The sequence below is a fragment of the Orcinus orca genome, unplaced genomic scaffold (assembly GCF_937001465.1).
Source record: "Orcinus orca unplaced genomic scaffold, mOrcOrc1.1 scaffold_61, whole genome shotgun sequence".
In the NCBI taxonomy this organism is placed as follows: Eukaryota; Metazoa; Chordata; class Mammalia; order Artiodactyla; family Delphinidae; genus Orcinus; species Orcinus orca.
Window position 1 is genome coordinate 1,102,399 of NW_026044106.1, and position 20,047 is coordinate 1,122,445.

The following is a 20,047-nucleotide window of genomic DNA, read 5'->3' on the forward strand; positions in this document are numbered from 1 at the left end:
TGTTTGACTTATTTCAAGTAGTATTATCGGACCTAAATCCACTCTTTATCCTTCTACTAGCCTTATTACATTGATTTCATGGTGAAGAGATATTCCATTGTACATAAGTACCACATCTTCTTTATCCATTGTTCTCTTTCCTGGGATATTTAAGGTGTACTGAAGTTGAGGTTCTTGTAAACAGAGTAGCCCTAAACTGTGGTGTGCTTGTGTCTTGTTGATTTTTAGACTTCCCTAGATATATTCCCATGATTGGAAGTGTCCTATGCTCTGTAGCTCTGTTTTTTAGATGATTTAGGAACCACCATACACTTCTCCAGAGTGGCTCTCGGCAGTTCACACACTGCCCATCAGCGTATAAAGGCTCCCTCTTCTCCATGGCCTGTCCTGCATTTCTGGTTTTTACAATTTTTTAGGATGGCCCTTTTGACCGGTGGGAAATGAGACTTCTTTGTTGTGCACATTTGCATTGCTTGCTTGCTTCGTTGCCCATAAAGTGCGTATGCGTTTTTTCCTGGATATAATCAGGAAAAACGCATACGCCCTTTTGGGCCAACTACATCATTGTCGAAATTCTGCTGCTTTTCATGTGCTTTAAAGACGAGTCCAATCTATCTCTTGAAATCTGTTTCTTGCAATTCTGTCTTGCATTCAGATCCTCTTCTTTGCCTTACCTCCACATAGTTTTGGACGTTAGTTTTCATTTATAACTCTGCAGGTTTGTGAATTGCAGTGACCCTGAGCTCCATTTTCTAAGTTGCTCTTTTGTGAGCTGGCCTCAAACCCGCAGGATTGCTTCAGGCCCTATTTTGGCTCCGGCGAGGCGGGCTGAGCCTTTTTTCAATTCTTATTCTTAATGGGAAATTAGAGTGATATGTGCCCGTCCAAACCCCTACAACTATTCTCTCATTGGTTCCCCCTCTTCCCGTTCATCCTCCTCACAATTTGCAAAATGTGTGAAACAGAAGTTGAAATGTGCTGATTCTCCAAGTGGGGAGATTCTAAGTAACGTGGCTGGAATGGTGAACAGGAGCACCAGGAGAGGATAAATGAGCTGCATTTTAGACACATCTCCCGATCACATGGTGTACAGTCCTCTGGGTTTTCCATGCATGTTTTAGCTGTAGGAAGATCCCTTGAACCTGCAGATTTGGGACCCATTGAATGGGTACCAGGTAGTATTACTTTAAAGGGTGTGCATTTCCTCACCCAACCTCACATTTCTCTTAGTGCAAACAGTTTCCAGCCTTATGTCTCATCCTGCTGTGGGTCTAGATGTGTTCAATCCATGTTGCATCACCGTCCCTGAGGAAAAGTTGTAAGAGGTTTTCTCTGTCTCTCTGTCGTTTATTTTTTTCAATTTGTTACTATATTGGTTACAGCTGATTTTCAAAGCTCTGTTTCTTGCTGCTGTACATCCACTTGATTCACGTACAGAGAGACATCAGTAAATTCTTTTTCAGATTCTTACCAGTCGTATATATTCTTTTCCGGTGACTTGAGTGTGCTGAGTGCAGTTCTTTTAGCTACCGTGTAGGCCTTGTTGATTATCAGTTTGGTATTTGGAATGGTATCTTTGCTAATTTCAACCTCCTGGATGATGCCTCACCCCTCCCCACCTTTCCCGTTTAGCAGCCTTATGCGTGTTTTCTACATATTTGACTATGTTTTTGTTTTGTAATTTATTTCATGTGTAGCCATTTTGGATTCCACCTTTAAGTGATATCTTATGATATGTGTCTTTTTCTTTTTGAATTATGTCACTTAGAATGATCATACGTAACTCCTCCGGAGTTGTTACAGCTGGCCATAGTTCATTGATTTCCAGGCTGAATAATATTCCACTCTACCTAAGTACCACATCTCTATCCATTTTTTCCCTCCAGACACATTTAAGTTATATCCTAGTCGAGGATCTTTTAAACAGAGAGGGGGTAAACATTGGGGTGCCTGTGTCCTCTCGATTTTTGTTTTTCCCAAGATATACGCCCATGAGTGCAAGTGCCCTATGCTCTGTAGCTCATTTTTTAGATGCTTTAGTAAACACAATACACTTCTCCAGAATGGCCGTTGGCAATATACATTTCCACTATAAGTCTCACAGGGCTCCCTCTTCTCCTTGCCCTGTCCTGCATTTCTGTTGTTTACGCTTTATGAGGATGGCTCTTCTGACTGATGCGAAGTGATATCTTTTGTAGTATTGACTTCCAGTGCCCACCTGTTTGCTTGGCTAAAAAAGTGTATGCCCTTTTCTTGAATATATACAGAAAAAAACGCATACACCCTTTTTGGCCAACTGCAATGTTGGCAATGTTGGCAATGTTCAGCTCCTTTTCTCGTGCTTAATGGCGAGTCCTTTCTACCTCCTCAGATCCCTTTCCTGCCATTCTCCCTTGCTTACAAGTCCTTTTCTCTGACTTTCCTCAAGACATTTTTCAGTGATGGATATTTTCAACTCTGCAGTTTCGTGAATTTTACTGCCCCTGAGTTCCATTGTTCAACTTGTGTTTATGGGAACTGGCCACAAAGCAGTGGGATTTCCTCAAGCCCTATACTGTTTCCATGGGCAACCCTAGCCTTTGGTCAATTCGTCTTCCTGATTGGAAATTAGAGTGACATGTGCCTGTCTGAACACCTAGGACTTGTCTCTCATTGTTCCTCATCCTTCCGCTTCATCCTCTGGACAAATTCCAAACTGTACGCAACAGGATGTTGACAGTGCTGACATCTCCAAGTGGGGAGACTGTTAGTAAAGACGCTGGAGGGGTGAACCCGAACACCAGGAGATGAGGAGATGAGATGCCTTTTCCAAACTCTTCCCGATCAGACGGTATACCATCCTCTGGGTGTGACAGACATGTTTTAGCAGTAGGAAGAGTCCCATTCATGTAAGGAGAACACCAGGGCTTTTTCAAAATCAGTGTCTGCCCGAAACCCAAACTGGGGAATTTTTTAAGCTACGGCTACACATATGTTCATTAAGGGCCTGGGGAAGTAGGCAGAGTCCAAACTTTAGATGATTGAAGTCTTCAGGGTCAGAAGCACTCACCACCAGCTTCCCTTAGGTTACACTTTAACTGTCATTGATAGATGACAATGACAATAACAATATCTATTCTTTTCCAGATTATTTCCCCTTATAGCTTATTGCAAAATGTTGAGTGTAGTTCCCTGTGCTATACAGTAGTTCCTTGTTGATGATCTATTTTATACATAGCAGTGTGTATGTGTTAATCCCAAACTGTTAATTTATCCCTCCTCCCACCTTTCCCCTTTGGTAATAATAAATTATAAGATTTTATACTTCTCAGAAATGGGGGAGCTGAAAGAGAGGTATCATTTTCAATGGAAAAGCATTTAAAACAAGATTGAAGCTTTAACCAAGATTATTAGATGTACATCCTTGGAAAGAAATCACTTCGTTTCTCTAATATTGACCTGACAAATAAGACAAACCTTTTCACTGAACTTGCTTATAATAAAGTGATGGAAATATCAAATGGAAGTGTTAGAAACATCTTATTTTACCCGAGCCTTATACACTGTTCTATGTTAACTACAGTTTGGCTCACACATCTGTTCATTGAGGTTACAATAGTCTCAATTTCTGTTACTGATCCTCCAGAGTGGACCCCAACAAGTGTCCCCCTGCCCAGTGTCATTGGGGCCAACAGATCGAGACTGAGTTTGGTTCACAAGCAAAGGAAACTTTATATTTTGATCAGAGAATGGAGAGGTGAGAGCATGCACTACCCCGTGGGCTGTGGGCTGGGCTGTTGTGTAGAGATCCTGTCAGAGTCAGTGGGAGGGAGGGGGCGGAGCTCTCGAGGGCCGGGTTGGCTGCAGCTCAGGCTCTATATCGCGGAGTCTGCACTGGGCCCCAGGAGCTGAGGTGTCGTCCCAGCCATTCTGCACTAGGAAATCTGGTCTGAAGTGCCGGGTGTGGAACCTCTGCATGCGGGACCCTAGGAGCACATGAAATTAGACAAAGCACAAAGGATAAAAAAGGTTAGACTTGACTTTATTGCCCAGATTCTATTTTTATCTCCCAGGGATTTTTAATGGGCTTTGCTGGGGACAAACCCCTCCTCTGCCTTTTGTCCCGTTCCTCATTCTTGGAGTGCTGAGGGTGCAGACCCTTCTTCTGTAACTGCTGAGTGCTGAGTTGGGAGCCCTCATACCCGGGGGCGAGGGTCAGGGCTTCTCCCCAGCAGCCTCCAGGTGACGTTGATTGTCCCCAGGCCCCCTGCCTCCCTGCTCGTCCACCTGAGCACTAGCATTGGAAGTGTTATAGATTCTAATGACCTTTAAGGGTCCAGGAAAGAGATGTGCAGAGACGCTGTGGGGGCCGGTTTCACCCCGCCCCACATTTGTTCGGCCACCTTAGGCTGACCGTTTCTGCCAGCCTAGATGCTCTGACCAGTAGTCTGCGCTTTCTTCAATTAGGCCCCTGAATTAATGTACAAACGGCACCAGGTGTCAGAGCCCTGCCTGCTCAACTCCCAGACAGTCCAGGGTCAGTGGTGATCAAGGACCATGATGGCCACTGAGTCAACAGCCTTTTGAAGTAAACAGGAGTCCAGCTGGTCTTATTGGCCACCATCATCACGGTGTCTGTAGGCTTTTCTATGGTGACAGTGTGATATACGGTTCCCCCGCCAAGATTATTAGCTCCCCTCTGGGTGCAGTAAGTCCTGCAAGCAGTAGTCTACTCTTTTGGGACACACTCTTGTTGTTTTATGAGAGAAACTCCAGGTCAAGTGATGTTCACACGAGTCGTCATGGTGCCCTGTTGCCCCCGGTTATCTCTCTGGATGTTGGAGTTGGAGGGCCTCCTCACTCGAGGTTGGTGTGCCCACGGAGCGAACCCTGCAACTTCAGGGCATGGTTGGTGGTTAGGATCACCACGTGGGGTCCTTTTCCCTTAGGAGGGAGGTGGCCTTTTGGGCTGCTGATTTCCAGGTTTTTAGATACCGCCAGTATCTTGGCCAGATGTGGCAGTGGGCCAAGCCCCTTGGTGCCCGTAGTTTATCCTACCTGGATGGCATTCTTGCATTGTTCCATTTCAAGTGGTCCCAGTTTTTGCACTAATTCTCCAATGGCGATTCACCTTTCACCGGGAATGTAAAGGTCAAAGGGTTTAGCTAAATTAGGGAGTTCCAGGGCAAGGGTCTGAATTGACTGCTCTTTCCATTCTTGAAAGGCCACTTCTGGATTCTATTCAAAAGGATCATCATCTTTTCCTTTCAGTGTTTCATATAGAGGCCCAGCTAGTAGACTGTAGTTAGGGATCCAGAAGCAGCAAACCCTGGCCTCCCCAGGAACCCCTAAGCTGTCTTCTAGTTTTAGAAAGGGGTAAGGCTGAAAATGGTTTCTTCCCTTTCCTGGGATGGGCTTCTCCGACCTTCTGTGAGAACGAAGCCCAGGCAGGTCACCGCAGTCTGTGATATTTGAGCTTTTTCTTGGACAACTTCTATCCTTTATTGGCTTGGTAGTTCAGAGGCCTCCTTAGTAGGGCTGGCGATCAGAATGTCGTCTGCGTACTGAAGGAGGGTTTCCTTTCCCAGAGGTAGAACTTTTAGGTCTTTAGCTAAGCTTTCCCCAAAGATGGTGTGGGAATTTTTGCACCCTTGGGGCAAGACGGCCCGGAAGTATTGTTTTAGTTGTATGTTGAGTCCTGCCACTCACAAGCCAAAATTTCTTGTGACTCTGGGACTAATGGAATACAAAAGAAGGCATCATTGAAGACTAATACAGAATACCATGTCCTGGTGGTTGGTAGAATGACCAGCAGGGTGTAGGAATTAGGAGCAGCTGGAGGTATATCCTCAGTGGCTTCACTGACTGTCCTGACATCCTTTACCAGGTCCCCAGCAGCCCATGGGGCTCTCGTGGTCAGACCAATCCCAGAATATGGAGCTCACCTGGGCAGGTACCCCACCCCCACCCCAGCCCATGGGGCTCTCGTGGTCAGGCCCCTCCCAGGATACAGAGCTACCCTTGCAGGTACCGTGGCAGGGCTGGGCACACAGGAACCGTGCACATAGTCCTCATTGCAGAGCACCCCCAGCTCACCTGTCGCTCAGAGCTGACACAGAGCACCTCAGAGCAGGACTTGAACTAACAAACAGCAGCTGCGACAGGTCTGTGACCCTGGGCATCACTCTGTGCGGCCTCCCTCCACCTGGTCTTCCAGAGACTTCCACTGCACCCGGGGCACCAGGCCTCTGTCTCCAACCACCACCCACCCCTCCTCTCCCTGACTCCTGGGTTCCTCTCATTAGGAGAGGGTTTTCTTGAAGTTGTCTCCCACTCATGGGCCAGATAAAATGATTAGAAAACAACCCAAAGCTGCAGCCCCTTGTCTATCCTGACTCTCAGGAGCCCACACCTGTTCCTTGGACCTGGCCGGTTCAGCAAGTTCCATTTTCTGCAACTGTGAGCCCCTGAGGGGTGATGATTGGCTGACCTGGGCAGCCTTACCATGCCGGCCAGCCCTCCCCAGGTGTGCCTGGGTTGAGATCAATATAAATACCACTCCAGGCAGCAAGAGGCCCTGCAGCCATGCCTGACGCCATTTTCTCTGCCCTGTCAGCAGTCTCGGGGCTGGGCTGGTGGGAGGGAGTGAGAGGCCACGGCTTTGTGGGTGGCCCAGTGTGAGTGGGGCTCTGCTGGACTTTCTGCAGCAGTTGCCAGGCTGCCACCTGCTAAAGAAGAGGATGTGTCACCCATACCTGCTGCTGGAATTTCTCCCTGGGCAGAGGTGAGGAAGGAAAAAAGCAGTGGGGGCAGGGACAGGACGGGTATCTCAGGCAGGGAAATGGAAATCTTCCAGAAGAGCACCCAGGGCCAGGACCATCCTGGCTGGCCTGCAGGCACCAAGTCGGCCGGTATGCTGTCACTCGTGTGGCTCTATGGCCCTTCCTCTAGGCTTTCAAGTCCTTGTATATATTCAGGTGTTTTACCTGGGACGGGTGGGAATAGTTCAGCAGCAACTGGCCTGGGGCTCAGCTCACGTTTACTCACAGATGCCTCGGCACGGTGCCCCAGCTTTGCAATGAGGACGCTTGTTGCATGGGGGCTGCTGGCTGAATGGGAGACGATTCCCCACCACTGACCAACTTCAGAATTGTTTAAAACTGGAGCAAGTGCCCTGATACGGTTTTCCTCTGTGGAACTGGTGGGTTCTGTGTTTTTTTTCTCTTTTTCGTTTTTGGTTCAAGGTAGATTTTATTCCTCTTTTTTGTATTTACAGATATAAGCATGGAAATAATTTATTCATATAAATACATGTATGTGAAGGGAATAATTGTTTTTTCTGTTTTATTTTTTAAATTTTATTTCTTTTTAATTTTGAATTTTATTTTATATTTTTATACAGCAGGTTCTTATTGGTTATCTATTTTATACATATAAATGTATACATGCCAATCCCAGTCTCTCAACTCCTCCCACCACCACCCCCCCAACAGCTTTCCCCCCTTGTTGTCCATACGTTTGTTGTCTACATCTGTTGCTCTATTTATGCCTTGCAAAATGGTTAATCTGTACAGTTTTTCTAGGTTCCACATATATGCATGAATATACAAGATTTGTTTTTCTCTTTCTGACTTACTTCACTCTGTATGACAGTCTCTAGATCCATCGACGTCTCTACAAATGACCTAATTTCATTCCTTTTCATGGCTTAGTAATATTCCATTTTATATATGTACCACTGCTTTATGCATTCGTCTGTCTGTGGGCATTTAGGTTGCTTCCATTACCTCGATATTGTAAAGAGTGATACAATGAACATTGCGGTGAATGTCTCTTTTTGATTTATGGTTTTGTATGGGGATATGTCCAGAACTGGGATTGCTGTATCATATGGTAATTCTACTGTTAGTTTCTTAAGAAACTCCATATTGTTCTCCATAGTGACTGTATCAATTTATATTCCCAACAATAGTGGAAGAGGGTTCCTTTTCTCCACACATTTCCAGCATTTTTTGTTTGAAGATTTTCTGATGATGCCCATTCTACCAGGTGTGAGGTGATACCTCATTGTTGAGTCCATTTTGTTGAGCAAGGGGTAGGTCTTGTCTATTACATATTTAGCTTACGGAACGGTATCTGTGCTAATTTCAAACTCTGCTTTTATGCAGCACCACAACTCACCTTACCCCTTAAGCAAGCATAAGTTGGTTTTCTAAACATGAGACCCTGTTCTGTTTTGTAATTCAGTTCATGTGTAACCAAGTTCACATTCCATGTATTAGTGATACCTTATGATGTTTCTCTTTCTGTGTGACTTTTTTCACTTAGAATCACCGTGCCTCAATCCACTCATTATGCTGGTACGGGCCTGGTGACATAGTTTTCATTGCTGAGAGGTATTCTGTTGTACGTAAGTACCGCAACTTCTTTATCCATTATTTGTTCTCTGGCATATTTAACTTGTGCTGAAGAAGAGGTTCCTGTAAAAGAGCTGTCCCAAATTTTGGAGTGGCTGTGTCTTTTTGATTTTAATTTCCCTAAGCTATAGGACCATAAGTGGAAGTGCCCTAGGCTCTGTTGCTTTGTTTTTTAGATGTTTCAGGAAACACCATACACTTCTCCCGAGTGGCTGTTGGCAATATACATCCCGCCCATCAGCATAACAAGGCTCCCAGTTCTCCATGGCTTGTCCTGCCTTTCTGGATTTTACACTTTTTTCAGATGGCCCTTTTGACTGGGGGAAGTGAGACTTCATTGTAGTGCAGATTTCCTTTGCAAGCTTGCTTGGTTGGCCAAAAAGGGCGTATGCGTTTTCTCCTGAATATATTCAGGAAAAAACGCATACGCCCTTTTTGTCCAAGTGCATCATTGTGGACGTTCTGCCTCTTTCCCTATGCTTCAAATGCAATTCCAGTCTACCTCCTGAAATCGGGTTCCTGCAATTCTGCCCCGCTTTCAAGTCCTCTTTGCAGCCTTACTTCAGTATATTTTTGGATGATAGCTGTCATTTATAACTCTGCAGGTTTGTGAATTACAGTGCCCTTGAGCTCCTTTCTTCAACTCGCTTTCTTGTGAGCTGCCCGGAACACCGCAGGATTGATTCAGGCCCTAATCTGGTTCCGCCATGGCATGCTGAGCCTTTGGTTAATTCCTCTTCCTGGTCGGAAATGAGAGTTAAATTTGCCCGTCCAGACACCTCCAGCTAGTCTCTCATTGGTTCTCCCTATTCCTGTTCATCTTCCGCAGAAATTGCAAACGGGGCCAAACAGGAGGTTAAAGGCACTGACTCTCCAAGTCGGGAGAGTGTTAGTGAAGCATCTGGAATGTTGCACCCAAGTACCAGGTGACAAGAAATGAGACATATTTGAACACGTCTCCCGATCACACGGTTGATCATACTCTGGGTTCCACATGCGTGTTTTAGCTGAAGGAAGAATCCCTTAAACCTGGAGAGTTGAGACCCGTGGAATAGGTACCATGCAACATGACTTCAAAGGGTCTTCATTTGCTCACTGAACCTCTGCAATCATATCACTGCTGCATTTTTGCCCCTGTACACACGCTTGATTCTCTTTCGGAGACATAGCAATCCATAGGTTTTAAGATACTTACTAGTCAGGTACATACTTAGGCGTTTAATATGGGGTGTTGAGTCCATCTCGTTGAGCAAGGAGTAGCTCTTGTCTATTACATATTTGGCTTAAGGAACTTTATCTGTGCTCATTTCAATCTGTGTTTTTGTGCAGCACCCCAACTCACCTTTCCGCTTAAGCAAGCATAAGTTGGTTTTCTAAATTTGAGACCTTATTCTGTTTTGTAATTCAGTTCCTGTGTAGCAAGTTTATATTCCGTGTATTAGTGATATCTTATGATGTTTCTTTTTCTTGTGACTTATTTCAGTTAGAATCATCATACCTGAATCCACTCATTATGCTGCTACGGGCCTGATGACATAGATTTCATTGCTTAGTGATATTGCATTGTACGTAAGTACCAAAACTTCTTTATCCATTTTTCACTTTCTGCGATATTGAACTTGTCCCGTAAACGATGTTCTTGTAAACAGAGCCGTCCCAAAATTTGGGGTGGCTGTGTCTTTTTGATTTTAATTTCCCTAAGCTATAGGACCATAAGTGGAAGTGCCCTAGGCTCTGTTCCTCTGTTTTTTAGATGTTTCAGGAAACACCATACACTTCTCCCGAGTGGCTGTTGGCAATTTACATCCTGCCCATCAGCATAACAAGGCTCCCAGTTCTCCATGGCCTGTCCTGCCTTTCTGGATTTTACACTTTTTTCAGATGGCCCTTTTGACCCGGGGGAAGTAAGACTTCATTGTAGTGCAGATTTCCTTTGCAAGCTTGCTTGGTTGGCCAAAAAGGGCGTATGTGTTTTTTCCTGAATATATTCAGGAAAAAACGCATACGCCCTTTTGGGCCAAGTGCATCATTGTGGACGTTCTGCCTCTTTTCCTATGCTTTAAATGCAATTCCAGTCTACCTCCTGAAATCGGTTTCCTGCAATTCTGCCCCGCTTTGAAGTCCTCTTGGCAGCCTTACTTCACTATATTTTAGGACGATAGCTGTCATTTATAACTCTGCAGGTTTGTGAATTACAGTGCCCCTGAGCTCCTTTCTTCAACTCGCTTTCTAGTGAGATGACCGCAACACCGCAGGATTGCTTCAGGTCCTAATCTGGTTCCGGCACGGCATGCTGAGCCTTCGGTTAATTCCTCTTCCTGGTGGGAAATGAGAGTTAAATTTGCCCGTCCAGAAACCTCCAGCTAGTCTCTCATTGGTTCTCCCTATTCCTGTTCATCTTCCGCAGAAATTGCAAACTGGGCCAAACAGGAGGTTAAAGGCACTGACTCTCCAAGTCGGGAGAGTGTTAGTAAAGCGTCTGGAATGTTGCACCCGAGTACCAGGGGACCAGAACTGAGACATATTGGAACACGTCTCCCGATCACACGGTTGATCATACTCTGGGTTCCACATGCATGATTTAGCTGAAGGAAGAATCCCTTAAACCTGGAGAGTTGAGACCCGTGGAATGGGTACCATGAAATATGACTTCAAAGGGTCTTCATTTGCTCACCGAACCTCTCCAATCCTATCACTGCTGCGTTTATGCCCCTGTACACACGCTTGATTCTCTTTCGGAGACATAGCGATCCATAGGTTTTAAGATACTTACTAGTCAGGTACATTCTTAGGCGTTTAATATGGGGTGTTGAGTCCATTTCGTTGAGCAAGGAGTAGCTCTTGTCTATTCCATATTTGGCTTAAGGAAGTTTATCTGTGCTCATTTCAATCTCTGGTTTTATGCAGCACCCCAACTCACCTTTCCCCTTAAGCAAGCATAAGTTGGTTTTCTACCTTTGAGACCCTCTTCTGAATTGTAATACAGTTCCTGTGTAGCCAAGTTTACATTCCGTGTATTAGTGATATCTTATGATGTTTCTTTTCCTGTGTGACATATTTCAGTTAGAATCATCATACCTGAATCCACTCATTATGCTGCTACGGGCCTGATGACATAGATTTCATTGCTGAGTGATATTGCATTGTACGTAAGTACCACAAATTCTTTATCCATTTTTCACTTTCTGCGATATTGAACTAGTACTGTAAACGAGGTTCTTGTAAACAGAGCTGTCCCAGACTTTGGGGTGGCTGTGTCTTTTTGACTTTAATTTCCCTAAGCTATAGGACCATAAGTGGAAGTGCCCTAGGCTCTGTTGCTTTGTTTTTTAGATGTTTCAGGAAACACCATACACTTCTCCCCAGTGGCTGTTGGCAATTTACATCCCGCCCATCAGCATAACAAGGCTCCAAGTTCTCCATGGCCTGTCCTGCCTTTCTGGATTTTACACTTTTTTCAGATGGCCCTTTTGACCGGGGGGAAGTGAGACTTCACTGTAGTGCAGATTTCCTTTGCAAGCTTGCTTGGTTGGCCAAAAAGGGCGTATGCATTTTTTCCTGAATATATTCAGGAAAAAACGCATACGCACTTTTTGGCCAAGTGCATCATTGTCGACGTTCTGCCTCTTTTGCTATGCTTTAAATGCAATTCCAGTCTACCTCCTGAAATCGGTTTCCTGCAATTCTGCCCCGCTTTCAAGTCCTCTTGGCAGCCTTACTTCAGTATATTTTTGGACGATAGCTGTCATTTATAACTCTGCAGGTTTGTGAATTACAGTGCCCCTGAGCTACTTTCTTCAACTCGCTTTCTTGTGAGCTGGCTGCAACACCGCAGGATTGTTTCAGGCCCTAATCTAGTTCCGGTATGGCAGGCTGAGCCTTTGGTTAATTCCTCTTCCTGGTGGGAAATGAGAGTTAAATTTGCCCGTCCAGACACCTCCAGCTAGTCTCTCATTGGTTCTCCCTATTCCTGTTCATCTTCCGCAGAAATTGCAAACTGGGCCAAAGAGGAGGTTAAAGGCACTGACTCTCCAAGTCGGGAGAGTGTTAGTAAAGCATCTGGAATGTTGCACCCGAGTACCAGGGGACGAGAACTGAGACATATTGGAACACGTCTCCCGATCACACGGTTGATCATACTCTGGGATCCACATGCATGCTTTAGCTGAAGGAAGAATCCGTTAAACCTGGAGAGTTGAGACCCGTGGAATGGGTACCATGCAATATGACTTCAAAGGGTCTTCATTTGCTCACCGAACCTCTCCAATCCTATCACTGCTGCGTTTATGCCCCTGTACACACGCTTGATTCTCTTGGAGACATAGCAATCCATAGGTTTTAAGATAATTACTAGAGAGCTACATTCTTAGGCGTTTAATATGGGGTGTTGAGTCCATTTCATTGAGCAAGGAGTAGCTCTTGTCTATTACATATTTGGCTTAAGGAACTTTATCTGTGCTCATTTCAATCTCTGGTTTTATGCAGCACCCCAACTCACCTTTCCCCTTAAGCAAGCATAAGTTGGTTTTCTAAATTTGAGACCCTGTTCTGTTTTGTAATCCAGTTTCTGTGTAGCCAAGTTTACATTCCGTGTATTAGTGATATCTTATGATGTTTCTTTTTCTGTGTGACTTATTTCAGTTAGAATCATCATACCTGAATCCACTCATTATGCTGCTACGGGCCTGATGACATAGATTTCGTTGCTGAGTGATATTGCATTGTACGTAAGTACCACAACTGCGTTATCCATTTTTCACTTTCTGCGATATTGAACTAGTCCCGTAAACGAGTTTCTTGTAAACAGAGCTTTCCCAAACTTAGGGGTGGCTGTGTCTTTTTGATTTTAATTTCCCTAAGCTATAGGGCCATAAGTGGAAGTGCCCTAGGCTCTGTTGCTTTGTTGTTTAGATGTTTCAGGAAACACCATACACTTCTCCCGAGTGGCTGTTGGCAATATACATCCCGCCCATCAGCATAACAAGGCTCCCAGTTCTCCATGGCCTGTCCTGCCTTTCTGGATTTTACACTTATTTCAGATGGCCCTTTTGACCGGGGGGAAGTGAGACTTCATTGTAGTGCAGATTTCCTTTGCAAGCTTGCTTGGTTGGCCAAAAAGGGCGTATGCGTTTTTTCCTGAATATATTCAGGAAAAAACGCATACGCCCTTTTTGGCCAAGTGCATCATTGTCGTCGTTCTGCCTCTTTTCCTATGCTTTAAATGCAATTCCAGTCTACCTCCTGAAATCGGTTTCCTGCAATTCTGCCCCGCTTTCAAGTCCTCTTGGCAGCCTTACTTCACTATATTTTTGGACGATAGCTGTCATTTATAACTCTGCAGGTTTGTGAATTACAGTGCCCCTGAGCTCCTTTCTTCAACTCGCTTTCTTGTGAGCTGGCCGCAACACCGCAGGATTGCTTCAGGCCCTAATCTGTTTCCGGCACGGCACGCTGAGACTTCGGTTAATTCCTCTTCCTGGTGGGAAATGAGAGTTAACTTTGCCCGTCCATACACCTCCAGGAAGTCTCTCATTGGTCCTCCCTATTCCTGTTCATCTTCCGCAGAAATTGCAAACTGGGCCAAACAGGAGGTTAAAGGCACTGACTCTCGAAGTCGGGAGAGTGTTAGTAAAGCGTCTGGAATGTTGCACCCGAGTACCAGGGGACCAGAACTGAGACATATTGGAACACGTCTCCCGATCACGGTTGATCATACTCTGGGTTCCACATACATGATTTAGCTGAAGGAAGAATCCCTTAAACCTGGAGAGTTGAGACCCGTGGAATGCGTACCATGCAATATGACTTCAAAGGGTCTTCATTTGCTCACCGAACCTCTCCAATCCTATCACTGCTGCGTTTATGCCCCTGTACACACACTTGATTCTCTTTCGGAGACATAGCGATCCATAGGTTTTAAGATACTTACTAGTAGGGTACATTCTTAGGCGTTTAATATGGGGTGTTGAGTCCATTTCGTTGAGCAAGGAGTAACTCTCGTCTGTTACATATTTGGCTTAAGGAACTTTATCTGTGCTCATTTCAATCTCTGGTTTTATGCAGCACCCCAACTCACCTTTCCCCTTAAGCAAGCATAAGTTGGTTTCTACATTTGAGACCCTGTTCTCTTTTGTAATCCAGTTCCTGTGTAGCCAAGTTTACATTCCGTGTATTAGTGATATCTTATGATTTTTCTGTTTCTGTGTGACTTATTTCAGTTAGAATCATCATACCTGAATCCACTCATTATGCTGCTACGGGCCTGATGACATAGATTTCATTGCTGAGTGATATTGCATTGTACGTAAGTACCACAACTTCTTTATCCATTTTTCACTGTCTGCGATATTGAACTAGTCCCGTAAACGAGTTTCTTGTAAACAGAGCTGTCCCAAACTTAGGGGTGGCTGTGTCTTTTTGATTTTAATTTCCCTAAGCTATAGGGCCATAAGTGGAAGTGCCCTAGGCTCTGTTGCTTTGTTGTTTAGATGTTTCAGGAAACACCATACACTTCTCCCGAGTGGCTGTTGGCAATATACATCCCACCCATCAGCATAACAAGGCTCCCAGTTCTCCATGGCCTGTCCTGCCTTTCTGGATTTTACACTTTTTTCAGATGGCCCTTTTGACCGGGGGGAAATGAGACTTCATTGTAGTGCAGATTTCCTTTGCAAGCTTGCTTGGTTGGCCAAAAAGTGCGTATGCGTTTTTTCCTGAATATATTCAGGAAAAAACGCATACGCCCTTTTTGGCGAAGTGCATCATTGTCGACGTTCTGCCTCTTTTCCTATGCTTTAAATGCAATTCCAGTCTACCTCCTGAAATCGGTTTCCTGCAATTCTGCCCCGCTTTCAAGTCCTCTTGGCAGCCTTACTTCAGTATATTTTTGGACGATAGCTGTCATTTATAACTCTGCAGGTTTGTGAATTACAGTGCCCCTGAGCTCCTTTCTTCAACTCGCTTTCTTGTGAGCTTGCCGCAACACCGCAGGATTGCTTCAGGCCCTAATCTGGTTCCGGCACGGCACGCTGAGCCTTCCGTTAATTCCTCTTCCTGGTGGGAAATGAGAGTTAAATTTACCCGTCCAGACACCTCCAGCTAGTCTCTCATTGGTTCTCCCTATTCCTGTTCATCTTCCGCAGAAATTGCAAACTGGACCAAACAGGAGGTTAAAGGCACTGACTCTCGAAGTCGGGAGAGTGTTAGTAAAGCATCTGGAATGTTGCACCCGAGTACCAGGGAACGAGAACTGAGACATATTGGAACACGTCTCCCGATCCCATGGTTGATCATACTCTGGGTTCCACATGCATGATTTAGCTGAAGGAAGAATCCCATAAAGCTGGAGAATTGAGACCCGTGGAATGGGTACCATGCAATATGACTTCAAAGGGTCTTCATTTGCTCACCGAACCTCTCCAATCCTATCACTGCTGCGTTTATGCCCTTGTACACACGCTTGATTCTCTTTCGGAGCCATAGCGATCCATAGGTTTTAAGATACTTACTAGTCAGGTACATTCTTAGGCGTTTAATATGGGGTGTTGAGTCCATTTCGTTGAGCAAGGAGTAGCTCTTGTCTATTCCATATTTGGCTTAAGGAACTTTATCTGTGCTCATTTCAATCTCTGGTTTTATGCAGCACCCCAACTCACCTTTCCCCTTAAGCAAGCATAAGTTGGTTTTCTAAATTTGAGACCCTCTTCTGATTTGTAATCCAGTTCCTGTGTAGCCAAGTTTACATTCCGTGTATTAGTGATATCTTATGATGTTTCTTTTTCTGTGTGACTTATTTCAGTTAGAATCATCATACCTGAATCCACTCATTATGCTGCTACTGGCCTGATGACATAGATTTCATTGCTGAGTGATATTGCATTGTACGTAAGTACCACAACTTCTTTATCCATTTTTCACTTTCTGCGATATTGAACTTGTCCCGTAAACAAGTTTCTTGTAAACAGAGCCGTCCCAAACTTTGGGGTGGCTGTGTCTTTTTGATTTTAATTTCCCTAAGCTATAGGACCATAAGTGGAAGTGCCCTAGGCTCTGTTGCTTTGTTTTTTACATATTTCAGGAAACACCATACACTTCTCCCGAGTGGCTGTTGGGAATTTACATCCCGCCCATCAGCATAACAAGGCTCCCAGTTCTCCATGGCCTGTCCTGCTTTTCTGGATTTTACACTTTTTTCAGATGGCCCTTTTGACCGGGGGGAAGTGAGACTTCATTGTAGTGCAGATTTCCTTTGCAAGCTTGCTTGGTTGGCCAAAAAGGGCGTATGCGTTTTTTCCTGAATATATTCAGGAAAAAACGCATACGCCCTTTTTGGCCAAGTGCATCATTGTGCACGTTCTGCCTCTTTTCCTATGCTTTAAATGCAATTCCAGTCTACCTCCTGAAATCGGTTTCCTGCAATTCTGCCCCGCTTTCAAGTCCTCTTGGCAGCCTTACTTCAGTATATTTTTGGACGATAGCTGTCATTTATAACTCTGCAGGTTTGTGAATTACAGTGCCCCTGAGTTCCTTTCTTCAACTCGCTTTCTTGTGAGCTGGCCGCAACACCGGAGGATTGCTTCAGATCCTAATCTGGTTCCGGCACGGCACGCTGAGCCTTTGGTTAATTCCTCTTCCTGGTGGGAAATGAGAGTTAAATTTGCCCGTCCAGACACCTCCAGCTAGTCTCTCATTGGTTCTCCCTATTCCTGTTCATCTTCCGCAGAAATTGCAAACTGGGCCAAACAGGAGGTTAAAGGCACTGACTCTCCAAGTCGGGAGAGTGTTAGTAAAGCATCTGGAATACTGCACCGGAGTAACAGGGGATGAGAACTGAGACATATTGGAACACGTCTCGCGATCACACGGTTGATCATACTCTGGGTTCCACATGCATGTTTTAGCTAAAGGAAGAATCCCTTAAACCTGGAGAGTTGAGACCCTTGGAATGGGTACCATGCAATATGACTTCAAAGGGTCTTCATTTGCGCACCGAACATCTCCAATCCTATCACTGCTGCATTTATGCCCCTGTACACATGCTTGATTCTCTTTCGGGGACATAGTGATCCATAGCTTTTAAGATACTTACTAGTCAGGTACATTCTTAGGCGTTTAATATGGGGTGTTGAGTCCATTTCGTTGAGCAAGGAGTAGCTCTTGTCTATTACATATTTGGCTTAAGGAACTTTATCTGTGCTCATTTCAATCTCTGGTTTTATGCAGCACCCCAACTCACCTTTCCCCTTAAGCAAGCATAAGTTGGTTTTCTAAATTTGAGACCCTGTTCTGTTTTGTAATTCGGTTCCTGTGTAGCCAAATTTACATTCCGTGTATTAGTGATATCTTATGATGTTTCTTTTTCTGTGTGACTTATTTCAGTTAGAATCATCATACCTGAATCCACTCATTATGCTGCTACGGGCCTGATGACATAGATTTCATTGCTGAGTGATATTGCATTGTACGTAAGTACCACAACTTCTTTATCCAATTTTAGCTTTATGCGATATTGAACTTGTACCGTAAACGAGGTTTTTGTAAACAGAGCCGTCCCAAACTTTGGGGTGGCTGTGTCTTTTTGATTTTAATTTCCCTAAGCTATAGGACCATAAGTGGAAGTGCCCTGGGCTCTGTTACTTTGTTTTTTAGATGTTTCAGGAAACACCATACACTTCTCCCCAGTGGCTGTTGGCAATTTACATCCCGCCCATCAGCATAACAAGGCTCCCAGTCCTCCATGGCCTGTCCTGCCTTTCTGGATTTTACACTTTTTTCAGTTGGCCCTTTTGACCGGGGGGAAGTGAGACTTCATTGTAGTGCAGATTTCCTTTGCAAGCTTGCTTGGTTGGCCAAAAAGTGCGTATGCGTTTTTTCCTGAATATATTCAGGAAAAAACGCATACGCCCTTTTTGGCCAAGTGCATCATTGTCGACTTTCTGACTCTTTTCCTATGCTTTAAGTGCAATTCCAGTCTACCTCCTGAAATCGGTTTCCTGCAATTCTGCCCCGCTTTCAAGTCCTCTTGGCAGCCTTACTTCAGTATATTTTTGGACGATAGCTGTCATTTATAACTCTGCAGGTTTGTGAATTACAGTGCCCCTGAGCTCCTTTCTTCAACTCGCTTTCTTGTGAGCTGGCCGCAACACCGCAGGATTGCTTCAGGCCCTAATCTGGTTCCGGCACGGCACGCTGAGCCTTTGGTTAATTCCTCTTCCTGGTGGGAAATGAGAGTTAAATTTGCCCGTCCAGACACCTCCAGCTAGTCTCTCATTGGTTCTCCCTATTCCTGTTCATCTTCCGCAGAATTTGCAAACTGGGCCAAACAGGAGGCTAAAGGCACTGACTCTCCAAGTCGGGAGAGTGTTAGTAAAGCGTCTGGAATGTTGCACCCGAGTACCAGGGGACGAGAACTGAGACATATTGGAACACGTCTCCCGATCACATGGTTGATCATACTCTGGGTTCCACATGCATGTTTTAGCTGAAGGAAGAATCCCTTAAAGCTGGAGAATTGAGACCCGTGGAATGGGTACCATGCAATATGACTTCAAAGGGACTTCATTTGCTCACCGAACCTCTCCAATCCTATCACTGCTGCGTTTATGCCCCTGTACACACGCTTGATTCTCTTTTGGAGACATAGCTATCCATAGCTTTTAAGATACTTACTAGTCAGGTACATTCTTAGGTGTTTAATATGGGGTGTTGAGTCCATTTCGTTGAGCAAGCAGTAGCTCTTGTCTATTACATATTTGGCTTAAGGAACTTTATCTGTGCTCATTTCAATCTCTGGTTTTATGCAGCACCCCAACTCACCTTTCCCCTTAAGCAAGCATAAGTTGGTTTTCTAAATTTGAGACCCTGTTCTGTTTTGTAATTCCGTTCCTGTGTAGCCAAGTTTACATTCTGTGTATTAGTGATATCTTATGATGTTTCTTTTTCTGTGTGACTTATTTCAGTGAGAATCATCATACCTGAATCCACTCATTATGCTGCTATGGGCCTGATGACATAGATTTCGTTGCTGAGTGATATTGCATTGTACGTAAGTACCACAACTTCTTTATCCATTTTTCACTTTCTGCGATATTGTACTTGTACCGTAAACAAGGTTCTTGTAAACAGAGCCGTCCCAAATTTTGGGGTGGCTGTGTCTTTTTGATTTTAATTTCCCTAAGCTATAGGGCCATAAGTGGAAGTGCCCTAGGGTCTGTTGCTTTGTTGTTTAGATGTTTCAGGAAACACCATACACTTCTCCCGAGTTGCTGTTGGCAATATACATCTCGCCCATCAGCATAACAAGGCTCCCAGTTCTCCATGGCCTGTCCTGCCTTTCTGGATTTTACACTTTTTTCAGATGGCCCTTTTGACCGGGGGGAAGTGAGACTTCATTGTAGTGCAGATTTCCTTTGCAAGCTTGCTTGGTTGGCCAAAAAGGGCGTATGCGTTTTTTCCTGAATATATTCAGGAAAAAACGCATACGCCCTTTTTGGCCAAGTGCATCATTGTCGACGTTCTGCCTCTTTTCATATGCTTTAAAAGCAATTCCAGTCTACCTCCTGAAATTGGTTTCCTGCAATTCTGCCCCGCTTTCAAGTCCTCTTGGCAGCCTTACTTCAGTATATTTTTGGACGATAACTGTCATTTATAAC

At 44.7% G+C, this 20,047-nt stretch overlaps 1 long non-coding RNA gene across 10 annotated transcripts in view; it reads left to right on the forward strand.

The window, feature by feature from the left end:
- The window catches only part of LOC125963368 (uncharacterized), a 441,676-nt gene that overhangs the window by 311,773 nt on the left and 109,856 nt on the right, over positions 1-20,047 (forward strand). For 7 of the 10 annotated variants that reach the window (XR_007475234.1, XR_007475235.1, XR_007475236.1 and 4 more), the window contains exon 3: positions 3,626-3,728. The exons of the other annotated variants lie outside the window; for them this stretch is intronic. This is a non-coding gene — a long non-coding RNA (uncharacterized LOC125963368). Of the gene's footprint in view, positions 1-3,625; positions 3,729-20,047 lie in introns of those variants that run through there. 10 annotated transcript variants of the gene reach the window in all.